We start from the raw sequence: 16,641 nt of genomic DNA, 5'->3' as shown, positions 1-16,641 counted from the left end.
GCCCAGATGTACCCTAAACAGAGTCCCACATGGCCCCCCTGCCCATGAGGCCTGTTAGCCTCAGATGGTGCTATTCCTGCTGCCCGTCCACACTGTACATCTCCACTAAGCAATGAGCCAGTTACGGTGGGACAGACAGATGTCTGCGATCAATTCATCAAACTGTGCAGATGCACCTCAGTGGACCTGTGGCTCATTGGCCAGCTGACACAGGTATCCGTATACTCTGCATCTTCACACTGACTCCAGGACTTCATATACTGAAGACACCTCATGCTTGACCAGACACACTTTACCTGGTGTTGCTGATGCTCAGTGAAGTAGGAAAAGTGCTCACTCAACAAATAGTCATTTTTCTGCTTCATCTCAGTTGACGTGTCTCTAAAGTGTTGTGGCATTTGAAGACTGAACAAACGATAAAATTAGATGAATAGGATGTATGAAACAAATTTAAGAGCTAACAACGATAAGATCGGAAGACCTAACATGTCAGCTGAAGTTATGAGTACGCTCGATAATCCTGTGGAAAGCAGCAAATCAACTGAAGCCTGTGGAGCCCATATAAGGCATGAGACAGGCAGTTCATGCCATCTCTACGGCTGCTGCACGCTGAGTCAAGCAGAAATAATGCCTACCTAGCAGAAATAAAAAAGAGGAGGTGGTCTAACTTTTGGTAAGATTACATCATATACATTTTGATTGGGTCTTAAGAAAATGGGTTGGGACTTTCCAGAACAGAAGAGGTGTGTTTTGAAGGAATTTGCATAAGTATAAAAGATGATGTATCACTTTGTGTAGTCAGTTAAAATCTCAAGATTTTGCCCATGTTTGTTCTTACAACCTCTGTATTGAATAAGCATTATTCGCATCAGACTCTGAAGACTGTTTGAAGACTCTTTCTTGAAAACTTTTTGAAGACTCCAAGTTTTGATCCAGAATTGATTTTTGATGATGTGTGTGACAAAGCTGCCTGATCATCACTGGCTCTTAGCAAGCAGACTGAATCACAGCAAAAGTCGAGTTCAGACAGCACAGTATCAGTGTGGAAATTACCTGACCCAAAATATGTAGGGGATCAGGACTAAGAATGACCCATTGGATTCTATTCTGTGTTGTGTTTTCATCGGAGACATCAGACACCACATGAGATACTTCAAGACGTCTCAACGTAAAGACTAGCGTGTCCGAATTTTTTGAACCTTTTCTTGTGCCAACTTTCACAACACACCCAGGACCTGTTCTGCACAAAACACAGAGACATAAATGATAACCTAAAAGGATACTGTCCTCACAGCTGTCGCAAAACTACGATGTTCAGGGTTCAGCATGCTGTCTGTCATGTCTCTGAGCCAAGAATGTATGGAGTTGTCTAATGTGAAACAAAGACTGTCTAGACTGACAAAACTATAGAGCAGTCTGAACCTAACACAACCATTTTTTTACCAAATTGTATATCCCAACCTGAATCCAAACTTAGATTTTAGGAGAATATCTTAAAATTCAGTGAACTCACACACATTTGAGAGTAAAATGTCCATCAACATTAAAAGCTCATAAGTATATTAAAGTGTATTTAAAAAAAAAAGAGGAATGAAATCAAGAAACAAAACCATCTCAACAACACGCCTCATTAGTTAAAAAACAAATGTATTTTGTTTTGTTCTATTTACTATTCAGCCAGCTCATTCACTATTTGTACTGCCTTCCATAGCAGGCTGAGATGCAAATCACTTCTGAGAGTGATGGACCCTTCTTGGTTGTGGGTGGGTGAAATGTGGGTGTTTGGGTGTTGATGGTTTATATGTTGATCAACATGTATGTTGTTTCTAAAATCAAAAACATAATAAAAATTACAAATCATAAAAAAACAAAAAAGACCAATATGGCTATTAAATGAATGAAATATGGTTAATGCTATGCTCTGTCATGAAGGCATCAACAAGAATTATGAACATTGAAAACAACAATATAATGAACTAGAATAAAGAATAGTAGATAATAATATAAGTACATCAGTAATCATCACTGACTGTGAATCCTTGCCTAAAACTACACTTACTCTTTTATTAGCAGCCAAAATATGCAAAAATGTTTTGATATAATCTATAAGCCATGAGGAAAAAAGCTTCTCTGCCATTGTATCCTCAATAGAAACAGGCAAATATCGGATGGAGGAGATGAGTCGTGGTTCTAAAATGCAATATAGTTATAAGCTCTATTCAAAAAGGCAACATGACTGCTGCTGTAGAGTTTTACCGTATGTACCATTATTCAGAGTCAGAGCTCACTAAGAAGACTCCATAGAAGACAAATACAACAGATGGTAATAAAATAGTAGTGAAATGAAAAATAATTTTATTAGCTTCACGGAAAGCCTTGAGGCATCAGAATGATCTATATTGCTGTCACGATTTCATCACGTACTGCGAGGTGTGCATTGAATTTTTCTCTGTCTCTCTCCCTCTCTGGCATGGAAACATGACTCTGTCATCTGTGTTTTTGCCTGCAAAAGCAAAATGTACGCTTCAGCAAAACACTCAATATTTTTTGTAGCAGTTGTCCATTTTTTGTGCAACAAACATCCTCGGCATTATGGGTATACTGCAGGTGAATACCAAAGAGGGAAACACTCACAAATCAAAGCTCAATTATTGCTTGAAACCACTTCTGGCATTGCTCATCAGTTTGAGTAACAACACTGTTGTTTTCTCAAGTTTCGGATGAAAACAGACTCAAAGGAGGCGAATGTGTGCCCTCCCAAATTTATGCCTACTTAATGCCGAGCAGCAGCTGAAAAACAAAGCCCACAGCTTTCGCTACCATCAGTACAAGTGCAGAAATCCATGTTTTTTTCCCCCCTCATTATGTCCACGAGTCTTCTCTCAACACAGAGTGAAAATTTAGGAGAGATGATAAATGCTCCTATGTGACATTCTGTGGCTTGGATTTCCACTGGAATTAGGAGAAAATGTATATCTTGAAGCTTTAGAGTTGAAACAAGAAACATGTTGGTTGTTTCCTTTAACACAAAATTAGGAGGCAGTTTTCTTCTTTGTCTGTGTTATTTTGTCTCAGTGTATTAATCAAAGGACTGAATATGTAAAATGACATGCAAACTGACCTATTTGTAATATATGCAGCTTATTCCACCAGAAAAAAAACAGCACTTCCTCCATTTCTATTGTGTTACATATTTGGACAAAGACATTCTTCAGGAGATATTTCCAAATGCTCACATCACAAGATAACAGCTGTTTGTTTGTTTTTTTTATTTAAAAGATGTCTCACCCACCTAATTGTATAAGTAGTTCTTTCAGTGACAAAGCGATTCCCTGATGCTGTTTGTGTTGTTTTTCTCCATGTGACAGAGGGCCACAAAGGGGTCTGTTTGCTGCAGACATGTCACAGTGATTGCAGAAGCTATTAAATGTCGCTACACTGACAGCTGTTCAGGGTCATTCATCAAATGATGGAGTGCGAGAGAAAGTTGGAAAGATGAGGCGAACAGGAGGGGATGCAAATCTGCTGAGGAAGGAAGCGCACAAGTTGATGAAACATTCCTTGGACGATTACCCCCAGGTTCAGCTGCTCCCCGTTGGCCATACAGACATTTCTCGCTTTTCTTTACAGGGAAGTTAGTTTGCGCTTCTGTGCTGTGCCAAACTTCACAAACAGAGAGTGTTTTTAATCTCACCACACAGCAGAAAGTGTCATGTTAATGTCACTTTAACTCTGCCTCCTAAAATTATGTTTCTATTCCTTTTTTAAATAATAAATGAAACCACCACATTTTAACACAGAGTCACATCAAGGTTGTCATTTGCATCCAGAGCTCAGGCTGTGATTAGATTTATTTAACACAAGCAGTTTGTTTACATTTAGGAAAAGGTGTTTAAATGTGTACCAAACCAGACAATGATCTTTTCCTTAACTGTGAATACTTAAACACAATCATAAACAAGTTTTATAATGCTGTGGGCTCCATTTGTGGATGTCGTACTTTGTCAGTGAACGCATTACTGATACAGTCAGTGTCAACATTTGTGTTCATTTGTCTTCAATCTTTCAGGCCGCCAGCAGGTTTGAAAAGGATGTCTTTTAAAAAATTGGCAACACAATTTCATTTTCATTTTTCAGAGCTTGAAACCACAGTGACAGTCAGAATCATTGGATTTTAAACTTTCCAGTGATGTGCGGATTAATCATTTGTGACGTGCCACTCCACAGAGACAATCGATCAAATCTAAGCTTAAAATCATATTTCATCTGTACGTCTCATTAACATATTTACCAAAAACAATGAATTTACAATAACCAGATTCTATTTATGACTACAATTCTGTTCACCTCTTTGTAACTTTTAAGCTATTATTGACTTAGCTGCGACCAAGAGTCACTTTACAAAAACTCAAGGGCTATTTGGCTGAACTGTAATTTATGTTTACACAGCACAGAAAGGTGACAAGTATGGAATCAAATACAAAATGTAAAATAGTTAAAGTAAATTATCCCTAGTGTGTAGAGCCACCATTGCGCACTTGGACAAATGTTGCGCACATTGATTCAAAAAAATTTCCAATTTTTGTAAAAGATATCAAACAATCCCAACAATTTTTTTCTTATTTTATGATTTTTGGGATTCTGTTTGCGTTATACTGCTCAGAATGCATTCTTGAGTTCTCTCTACTTCTAGTCACAGTTGTGCTGTTTCCATAGAGGTGCAGGACTTTACATTGCAGAGAAAAATGAGCCCACAGTGAATAAAAACATAGAAGCAGCACCCAGAACTACTTGGGCGTCCCACATTACATTGACAGAAAGCTTGACCATCCAGATGTGTCTGTTGTGGTTGTGTAGATGTACTGGAACATGTTAATTTCCGGGAGACATTACATTAAACTGTTTTTTTTTTTTTTACCTACATAGAAAATCAGTTTTACTTCCATGGAAGTCTGGTAAAAGTTACCAACCAGTTGTGTCCCATTGGATTAATCAGGTCTAACATTTCGAGTACATCCTGATGACATCTGCCTGGACCACCTTGAACCGCAGCCTGATTAGATGTGGTCGACACTTTCTCTTTCTCTACACAAACACACAGCTGCATGCAGAAATGCTCCCATGTCCATATGACAAAGACGGGGATCATCTCATGCTGTTTACTCTTTATTCACCTCTCAAGGACACAGACCTTTATCAGGGCTGACCAGCGCTGTGTGTCCCACCTTCCTCCCCTCCAATATGCCACTGAGTTATGGAGCGCCTGCTGATGGTCCTTAAAGGGCAGCAGGACGGCAGAGAGATGCAGCGTATGCCTAACACTAAGCCGATGGCTCCAGACACTCCCCATCCATCACTGTCTGCCCCGAGCAACCTCTTTTTTTCCTGCAATTCCACCACTGAATTGCAGGCCCTCCAGGCTATACTTATATTTAGTGAAATTATGCTAACCACTTTTCTGGAAGAGCAGTCATTTAAAGGATTTCTGGTAAATATGAAAGAAAAAAAGAAACATACTGCACTTGCAAACAGCAGATTTCAGGTATGTATGTACAAAAAAAAAAAGAATCTTCAAATGAGCACAAACATCTCTGTTGCCGTAGGCATGAACACCTGACGCCTGAGGGTCTGTGCAAAAATGATGGATTCAGTTTAGTTTGGAGTGACGCTGAGTTCTTCTTTTGAAGATACAAAACCTTTGTTGTTCATAACTGTGTGGGCTTCATTTAGTAAAACTGCTTTTATCTAAAAATGCAAGGAAGCTGCCTTTTCTTTTCTTTTTCTTGTTGATCAACCTACTTGTCTAGACATGAGGTAATACAATTACATAACGTCCCTCATTATATTTTTAAAGCTCCAGTTTCTCAACCTCTCTAATGACCATTGTGCAATTAAAACTATAAGACTGTTAGTGCAGTAACATCGAGGGCCATTCTGAGGTGTTGCAGCAAGGGTAAAATAAAATTACTTGTCAACCGCTCAAGGTTACAGCTCACTTGGCGATGAGGCTAATTTCTGTTTGCTTTCAGAATGTAAGGGAGAACTCAGGCATTCCAATCTCAATAATGTATGTATCGTGGTGATGGCGTAGGCTTACGAGATTATGATCCACCCTAATTGGAGGCCCGTGTCATTCTCACTCTGTGGGTTTGACTCCGCTGGTCAAATAGAATTTTCTCATTAACACTGCTGGACTTCGGTGGGAACTAGTTCAAACCAGTGTGAATCCAAATTAGTTGGAATTAAGAAAATTACTCAGTTAGTGGATATTTATTCACAGCTGCACACTGCCCAGGGAGGCAATTAACCCATTTAATACCAGAGTATGAGTCATAGGTGTATGAAACATCTAAATATGTGCAAGAAGTGAGGAATAAATCATGCATGTGTTTGAGCAGAGAGAAGCTCTGATGACTTGCTGGGATGAGTTTGATAATGAGGAAGGAGAAGCTGCACTGTAGCACTTTTTTTTTTGAAAAGCATGTTGGCTAGATGATCATTTTCACTGCAGTTCTTTACATTTTTTGTTGTTGGACAGTTTGAAAGAAAATTATGGCTTTAAATAACTTTGGATTTATAATGTTGGCCGTTGTGGCAAATAGACTATACTAGGCTGAAATTGGAAATGTGATTCCAGAGGGGAAAAAATGCAGCAAGAGCCACGATTTCAAAATATACTTTTCATAAAGTTTTGCGTTAATTATTTTAAACATTTTCGTATCCAAATAACGGTATTGGAGCTGCTATCCAGAGATCGTCAACTGGTCACCTGACCAAGCTAGAGGCTTGTTTGTCAGCTTGCAAAGTAGCTTCACCTGCAGTCATTCATTAATTGTTTTAATTCAACAAGACAATGGTAGAAAACAGCAAAAGAAAACTTTCACTATACATGAAAATAAAGAGGGACTGAAAAGCATTTAAACAGGCGGATTTGAACCTAAACCATCTTTTTTTAATAAGGGGCCTTAATTTGGGACACGGTGACTGAAAACTAAACTCGAGCCACAAAACAATGCGACCCCATGGGACTCCACTTGCCATGGCTGAAAATTTCTCAACTAAAAACAAAAAAGAAAAGCTAGCTGTCTCCCTAGCTTATGGCTTTTCATGTGAAGTGAATTAGTTTTTGTGCTATGGGCCCATTTGGCTACAAGTATGTGCAAAACTACTCTGTTACCTCAAGAAGAGCTAAAGTAGCATTTGGTAAACCTTCCTCTGGTCTTCTTATTTCCTGCTGTTTTTGGGGAACATCTGTAGGTTTCTTTTGTTTTCTTGGCAACAGCTACAAACATATATAGAAAACTGTGTATTTGGATAAATGTATCGTAACACTTTCCCCTTTCGAGATGAGTTGGATCACGGCTCCTGATACCTCCATTATACCAACCTGCTAATGAAAGGTGCCACGGAACAAATGGCATGTAAATGAAGTACTTTTACATCAGAATGCCTCTTGTAGGTGCCTTTAATGCTACCTTCCTAAGTACCTGGGTAAAAAAACAAAAATATTACATTGTTGCTGCCTGGCGCTATGGGATTATTCACTGCACAAGATCAACATCTTAGTAGTATAGCTGGTTAGGTGCACCTACCCTTTTGTGAGAAAGAACGACACTGGGATCATAATTTGTATGTTAAAGAGCAAACCCTGTGAAAAAGAATCAAACAAAGCTTTTTGGTGTATGTCGCCCTCGTGCTGCAAAAGCAGTTCTCAGTTGTAGGGCCATGGAGGGCCTCTTGGGGTGTCCTGTGGTGTTTGGAATTTGGAGGTCAATCCTTTGGGTCCTGCCGGTTGTGAGGTGGCCTCGGTGGATCACGGATGTTCCAATACATCCCACAGATGCTCAATCAGATTGGGATCTGGGGAGTTTGGAGGTTGAAAATGGTTTTCAACAATGCATAGATATGTGGTACATGTCCAAGTGACATCAACAGGAATGCCAGGACTCAAGGTTTCCCAGCAGAATGAAAAGTACTGCAATAGAAGACAATTGTTATAAACTTCACCTGTTTGTGGTTTTAATGTTGTGTACGTTTGTTGTGTTTGAACTTGAATGTAAAATAGCAAAGCGGCTCATTTACAAGTGAAATTATTTAGGCTAGTCAGATAAAGTTGAGATAGTTTAGCATTTCTGTTATGTATTATGTCATGTTTATGTACTATTTTTGTGGACTTGCGGTTTTGACTCGGTTCAATTTCAGGTTTCCACTCAGTAATAAAACTCCATCTCCTTTTCTCTCTGTTTTCTGTTTACAGTATCAGCATTTTGCAGGGTTTATACTTTTTATTCACTTGGCTGCGGCATGGATGGCAATAGTGCAAACTTTGCCTGGAGTCTGTGTCTTCTTCCAGGTGCTAATTAAAGTGACAAAGTGGATCACTTGCTGCTCGCTCATCTATGCAAGTGAGCGCTGAGTTAATGGGCAGCGGGAAATGGAAAACTTTTGCTGCAGGTCCATGTTAATTTTGACGCTGCAAACATGTGAATGGTTTCACATTTAATGTGTTTTGTCACCGGTGTCACTTTGGATTGTGTTTGGTGTTGAGACGTGGTTTACAGTCATGCCAGAAGCCTGTAAATATACAGGAAACGTAATGTTAGCTCTTGTGGTGTGTTGCTGCGTGTTTGTGTTGTGTTTTCAGTGATGCCAGCCCTCATCTTGTCTCGGCTCTTTATTCACTTACTGGTAACCTACAACCTACAGCAGGCGTCGAGGCAGAACTTCATTGTTGTGCACCCGTCTCAACGTACAAACTGTGGGTAAAATCTGTGCACACGCAGGCGGCTCTGTGGTTGTGATGCCTCCTGCAGACTCAGTGTGTTTGCACATCACAGTCACTGTGCCATTGATAGAAGCAGTGAGAGGGAGGCAGAAAAACATCACTACTATTGATGTGTCTCAAATTCACAAATATATACAGTAAACAAAGGCAGACAGCAAAATACACACTTGCACATGAATGCAACCTTGACCCTCTCCTTCAGCACTGTTTACGAGGCTCCTATAAACCTCCTTTTCACCACCTCCAAGCACACACACTATAGATTTTATGTTATGGGGACCTCTCTGTGATTTATGATAAATGCTGCATGTATATGTAACACATCCATCTCGAAGACCAAAACAGTTGTGTGGCTTCAACATCGCACTAGAGCTCGACAGTTTAAACCTTGTATTGGGCTCTACTGAACACTGAAATGATTTTATAGCAGCTGCATTTCAGGTATTTTAGGGTGAATAAAGCAGCACAGGTTTATACAGCAAAACTCAGGGTGCTAATATTGATACATTTGTCCCTAAATATACACTTGTCAAGGATGAATAAACAACACAGCCCGAGCTTTGAAGCAGATTTTTACGACTTTACTGCTTCTTTGCTCAGGCGTTTTTAAATTATTTCACCCTGCAAAAGCGGAAGCACTGATTTATAATAAAGAAGCTTGATAATTCAATAAAGCTGTCTGCGGGATGATTAGTATAATACCCGAGCTCATCGTCCAAAGGGATTATAAAACATGAGAACAGAGAAGACCTGTTTTCCATTTAGTTCTTTAGAATTTCGCCTTTATCCTCATTTTCCTTCTTGGAAAATGCACACTACGGAGCCAGGCATAAATAACACTTTGGCTACTAAGTTTTACTGGTGCCTCATTATTACAGCTTCCAGGCCCAACCATGAATCACCTTTTACAGTAGCAGAAAATGAAAGCAAACACAAACTAAATATTTGCATCAAGGAGCCAGAACCATCACACGTCCACCAGGATCTACATCACCTCTGGGGTGAAGGTGTCACATAACCATATTTACTATAAACCAACGGGTGTCTGCGGGTCTTGTTTCATGGTCGAGGAAGGCGAAAAGCTCTATTGGACATTCCCCTTCAGGATGTCGCCATCATGACTGCTGGAGTGGAGCACGTATGAATGAAACTGAATTATTCCAAGATTGCATCTCGCCTCTGCTCCTCTCACTACCCCCTTGTGGCCCTTGATGACATTTGGAGCTGCTTGCTGCTCACATTCCCCCAGATATAAATGCAAAGACAAGTCGTCGTTTGAGCTGTAACAACACACACAACCCCATTCAACAACACAGCCTTGTACAAGGTTTAACAACCTAGAGCAGGGCGATTGGCAAAAATGTTGCCTATAGCTATACAAACTGATTGCTTCTTGCAGTTATTTGGTGGTACCACATGTACAGTAATTTGGTCAACGCTGGCTGTTTTGAAATGTGCCATATAAATAAACTTTATTGGATCTTGACTGATTTATGGGTCTGTATGAAAAAGAAAGCAAAAGCACCAGTCAGTGCAGGATACAACACAGGTTTGTGTCCGTGTGCAGCATGTGTGTGTGTGTGTTGTTTTTCTGTTTTTGAGGGAAGGCTTTAAAAGCTCCTGGTTACCATGGAGACCAATACAGAGACTCATGGGTGGAACAGGTGCAAAGGGAGGCATCACTGGTCTTTGTGTGGTTATTGCTACAAGACATTTCCTCCCTTTCTTCTGTTTGTCATCTTATTTGAACATGTTCGGATTCAGACATAACTAACCTCCACGCACCCCTTCCAAACTCCTTTCACTGATCTTTTGTTTTATGGTTTAACACACAGCTTGGTATTCTGTCCATGTGTAACCCCTCCACGCGCTCCGACTTGTGTTCCCATTAACCATATTTATTGGTGTAATTCCTCACTCGTAAGACAGGAGGAGCAATATTGCGTTCCCTGGTGTCATTTGCTATCATTCCATTAATGTCTGCTGGTTTCACTGTAACACAATAGCAGTGAGAACACACAAAACCTATTGCTTGTCCTGAGGAAAGTGAGATTTAAAATTAAATATCCTGGGCTTCAGAGATAGTTTGTGGCAGCAGCTTAAATTTGTCATCCAAAAAAAAAAAGTTGTTGTGCTTTTCCCCCCAAAGAGACAGGAATAAAAAGAAAAGAAAGCTTTCCTCTTTGGCAGAAATAACACAATCCAAACAGAGCAGACCATATCAACAAACACTGCTTTTATTAATCAGAGGAGGAAAACAACTGAGGTGTCAAAAGAATGCCTGAGTTTTTCACAATGCAGCTCCTCATTTCCCCTTTCTGCATGACAAATCTAGCACGTGAGTCATTTCTGCCTTAGTCTTTTATTTTAATTGTTCTATTCACATCCTCACACACTCTCCCCCCTGAATCTATATGGTCATCACAGCAAAAGAAAAAAAATCCAAAAACGAAACACTATGTGGACATCCGGCCTAATTAAGGGATTAGATACACTTCCCTGGTCTTGTAGAAAATCCCCATTTATTTCTTCTTATTGAATTTTCGTTTGTGATGTTTCTGTTTTATTCAGTTGGACGCTGCAGTTTGTATTCATTACAGGGCAGCCGAGAGAGTCAGTGGGCATCCAAAACAATGCCACGCAGAGTTTAAGTAGCTCCATCGAAGCATTGATCGCAAAGCATACATGCATTACCATCTAAATGTTCCTGACTCTCCCTCCATCAAAGACGGCATGCAGGCCTGGCTCACGCAGTGTGTAGAAACATTCCAAGGCTTTTATTTTTGCAATCTGAATTGGCTGCTGGATCAGAGAGCATCAGGTAGTTTGTCGATTACAGTGATATATTCTGGAAACACTGCACTGTATTCTGTGCTCAGATGCCTGTAGGATTGTAGTGCCAACTCTGTGCAGTGCAGCAAAAATCCTTTCATGATAAACTGCAAGCGTGCAAGAGTAACATTTGTCAGTCATTTACGCAAAAAGCCGAAAGCGACACATTTTTATGTCCAAGTGACGGAGGCCGATGAAGGAGTTATGACTCTATTAGCAGAAAAGGAGAAAACGGTGTGCAGTAGAGCTAAGTCTAAATCTGAATAACAAAACACAACAAGTATGGCTGTTTGTTTTGATGATTTAATAGGTGTGCCTTGCTCTTTATTGTTTTTGGGGGATAATGTTGAACTACCATATGGATGTGTCAGAATAATAAGCCAGGCAGCAAACATGTATTTCTGTTCACAGCAAGCTTTTTAGACTTTTTTTTTGTATTTCACTTTGTGTGATTTGACAAACATAAAAAAATTGCTGAGTTTAGAATTAATTCACTGTACTGCCCAATATAACAAAACTGACAACTCTAATCTCTATTAGGGATCAACTGATTGTCAGCCTGGTCAATTATTGGATCCGAAATTAAGAATTTTAACAAATTATTGCAATGAAATGAAAGAGATTAATTTTTAAAAATATGCTACTCTGATACAGAAGCCTCCATCTATACAATATGACTGGTTATATATCACGATTAAGCTGTTTTTTCATTGTAAGTGTGCATGTAAAACATAACTTAACGAAGGCATTTCATTTAAGTTTTGTGTTGGAGTTTTCATTATAAAAAATTCTTGGTGTTAGGGCTTCTTTATCAGTAATCATTGATGTCTACATCAGCCTTAAAAAGCAAAACAGGTTGACCCCTAATTTCTAGGGGTCCTTAATTTACCCATTGTTGCTTAGTTTGCCCTTAGCTTTCCCCGTTCATTACTGTTCTCTCTCACAGAGTTTGTTGTTAACTTTGAAGATTCATTGATTCTGATGCATTATTTTTTATGCCATGTAACATTTACCAAAAAAAAAAGAGCTACAATCACAACCGTAACGGTAAAGGTGTCCTTGTCAGAAAACACACCATAAAAATACATTATTTTCTACTTTCAGAGACATATTTTGTTAATAATTGCCAAATAATCCTTCATTTTTAGGATTTTAACCTTTAAATGTCAGTTTGTTTACATTATGCCACTGATGTTTATTTTTTATTTTTATGAAACAAAATGAAAAAAAAAATATTTTCCATATAATAATTTTCATAAAGATATTTTTGAAATTATTATTACAGGTTGGGATGTGTCAGTTACAAACACCAACATTGATTCTGATGCATTATTATTTTTTTATGATGTACCAGATTTTTTTTAAAGTTACACTCAGGACCTTAAGGATAAAACTGTCCTTTAAAATGTCACATATTAATATTATTATCCACCTTAAGAGGTCGAGTAGTTCACCACTTATCTTGGTAAATACTTCCCTGAAATGCAGTAAAATCTCTTCAAGCCCATTCAGATCTATGACGACTTGCACATACAGCTGCATCACTGAACAACACTCAGCATGCTATACGTCAAAGCATCTCAATGTCCTTGTTACTGCATCTATATGAAGCAAGTCTGCACCTTACAATTCATCTGAAATTCCGATGCTCAATGCCAGTGCTGAAGGAGTCATGAATCCTTTCTGAATAAAAAAGGAGTATGAAATTCATGATCACATTATTCTTGACAAAAAGATATTTTCCAGGATTTTTTTCATTGCTCTACTCTCCATACTGTCAAATTACAGTTGTAGAATATTATGCTTGAATTTGTAGAAATTTAAAAGGTGCATTTCATTCTATTGGAGACAGACGAGAAAAGGAAGCGGCACATTTTTCTTAGTAAGAAAGAGGATACTGTCAGTCAGTTGCCCAGCCTTATCAGTGTATCTCAGCAGGGAGGCCAGAACCAATCTACAGCGACTGGGTTTGTCAGGATCCATGCCACGTCGGGCTTTTGTTTCTTCTGCTTCCCTGGAGAGCTAGCCATGAGCCTGAGAGACACGACTGAATGTCAGCTTCTCTGAAAAGAAGATCCCGCAGGTGTCTCAGCAGGACACTGTTTAAAGAAGGCCTCCAAGACAGTCAAGCACAAAACCCACAAAACCCAGCCTGGAAGTCATATCTAGGCAGGGCATCATGCAATTTTGTGGCCTGAAAGGAAGGTGCTGAGTTTTCGTGAGTCGTAAAATTAAATTGACAGAAGAGTTCATAGAAGCAAAAAGGAGTGAGAAATTAAAAATAGCAGGATATTTTTACACCAAATCAGTCTAAGCTCACCTCATCCTTGTTGCAAGCGGAGACGTGGATTTAAAGATGCAACTTCTTGGAACTTGGGAAGCGGCAAGTGTTTTGCAAATTTGAGAAAGGCTATAGTGAGACAAGTCCCAGAGGGTAGCTGTCATTTATGCGGTATAAAAAAAACACAAAGGTACTTTTGAGGCATGAAAACCACTGTTCAAAGATTTCAAAGGAGGACGGCGATAATTGTGATGAAGATGCAAACATGGCAAACATTCGAGCTGGCAGCAGGGTGTGATTGTCATTAACAAAGACATTTATCTCAGAAGGCAAAAGTACAAGAGTGAGCACTTTTGAATTTTAACAGACGAGTGAAGCAAAACGCTCCAGTTTCTTGCGGTCCTTCTTGAGTGGGTGGTGGATCCTACAATGGAGACATTTGCTGCAGGGCAACCAAAGTCATCTTAACTAAAGAGGGATGAACTAAATGTTCATGTACAGACTTAGTTATTAGAGAGATTCATACATTAGACTGAGTGTATTATTTTGTCTGCAGAAGAAAAACAAAAAGAAAAGTTTTCCTGTCAATATAAGGCGGCAGACACAACAGAAAGCACAACCAAACTACTTCAGAAGGAGAATCTGTAATGTGAAGCCGAGATTATTTTGATATCCACGGAACCTGTACTTATTTCCAGACAGTGTTCTGCATTTAGATTGACTCCCCATTAATTTTCAAAATAAGATGTTGTGCCTTTGCATGTCATAAACCTAATTACTCATGATGGATGTGAGACAAGTTTCTGACAAGAACTAATAACTATGTTGATCATTCCCTGAGAGTCTGCTGCTTCCTCTTCCTCCCACATCCAAACCCTGCCCTTCATCATGTCTGGGGATGCTTTGACAAAATAAACCCACAACATGCTGATGAATTATTCAAATTTGACTCAGTGATGTATGAAGACAGAGTTGCGAGTGAGAGATGCAGTTATCACTACCGGCGAACCCCCTTCCTGCAGCCGACTGAACCTCCAGTCAAACCAATTACCATCCACACCCCTCCAGCTCTTGAGCACCATGTGAGGAGAAGAAATATCAGCGGCTGCCTACATTATTCTAAAGTTGCTGCAGTCAAAAGTGCTGCAGTGCAAAGATGGAGGTGATGGAATTCATCAATTCATAGTGGATCGGAAAGTGAATTACCATTGTTCCAGCAGTTTGTCAGCGGCAATCTTCTCCACTGAGAGGAGCGGGGAAGCTGATATGACGTTTTTCTCACAACATAATTTGTGTTTCCATGGGAAATAATTGTGATTCATATTGACATCTTTTTTTCCAAAGACACTCAGTTTGGTCCCTGGCAGTACAAGTGCACGGCTCTGTTTCGTTTATTAGTTCCTATCCTCTTTGGTTTTGTTTAAAAGCTAATCTCTTAGTGGCTGCTCCAGAGGATTTTATGTCACTTTCCTTACTTTCCTCTGCTTGCCATCTCTGTCACGCTGAAGTCACATCGTGTCCCTACAATTATACCACACAATAACACACAGGACTGTGGATGTTGTTTTCACTGAGGGAGATTTCTGAGCCAATTGGAGGCACTCAGATACCACTGGCAGGGACAATGAACACAATGCAACAGACAGTTAACTCGCTCGAAAACATGAGAAGAAGATCATGATGCCTTACTCATCAGAGAGTTCATGGCACTGACTGAGATTAGGAACTTATTTTGCAGCTTTACTAATTACTGTTGACTTTCATAGGACAACAAAATCATAGAAATATCCCTTTTACCCTCACATTCACAGCCAATTAAAAATCACCAATCAAACCAGTTGAACCTTCTCCCTGTGAGGCGATACACCACTGCACCACTATGCTGTATGTCAGTTGTCCGATAGTTTGAATAGAAAACCCTAAAATCGATCCATTTGAACCGATCTAGTGTAGAGGTGTGAGTGAACAAGCAATCATAATTAAATCATGGCCGGTAGGCAGCAGTACGTGGAGGTCCCACAGGCTGACCTATTGCACCAGTTTACTTTCTCTTAAGCACATGCTGTATCTGCCTCCTGCTGCCCACTGCTCGGCTAAGAATATGACCATCACCACCCAAATCTCTCACTCTGCACTCCTCTAAATTTCAGTTCCTCTCCCATTATCCCAAACTCAGACTGTATGCTTCTCTCTCTCTCTCTCTCTCTCTCTCTCTCTGTCTCTGTCTCTCTCCCTCCACCATGTGCCTCTGGCTGTTGGTCTGAAGCTCTCTTAAATATTCATAACCAGGGAGAGGGGGAAACTGATGAGGAGAGCAAAGAATCACGCTCAGAAAAATATACACCAGAACCGTACCTTGTGCAGTGCTGGAGCAGTAAACTACACTGCCGTTTCTTGCAAACCACCTCTCGGAGCCAAATGTTACATTTATCAAAACATGTCATATGTGACTATATCGAAAATGTGATAACTTCACTTGTCATCTTTAGCAAGAAATTGTACATACTTCTTTTTTGACACAACTACTGGAGAATGAAATTGCAGCTATAAATGATTGATCATTTAAATCAGTCAGCAAAAACTTCGTAGTTTCCAGCTTTTCAAATATGAAAAGTTTTTTTTTTAAATATACCGACTTGGTCTTCAGAGAATTGTTTTTCTTTTTTAGTTTTCCGGATCCAGAGAAACAAAATAATCAGCTGATTCATTAAAAATGAAAGCTGTCTTTGATTGCAGCTTTGAT

Source organism: Acanthochromis polyacanthus, chromosome 10, assembly GCF_021347895.1.
Source record: "Acanthochromis polyacanthus isolate Apoly-LR-REF ecotype Palm Island chromosome 10, KAUST_Apoly_ChrSc, whole genome shotgun sequence".
Taxonomy (NCBI): Eukaryota; Metazoa; Chordata; class Actinopteri; family Pomacentridae; genus Acanthochromis; species Acanthochromis polyacanthus.
The sequence above is the reverse complement of the archived record's forward strand: the minus strand, read 5'-3'. Positions refer to the sequence as shown.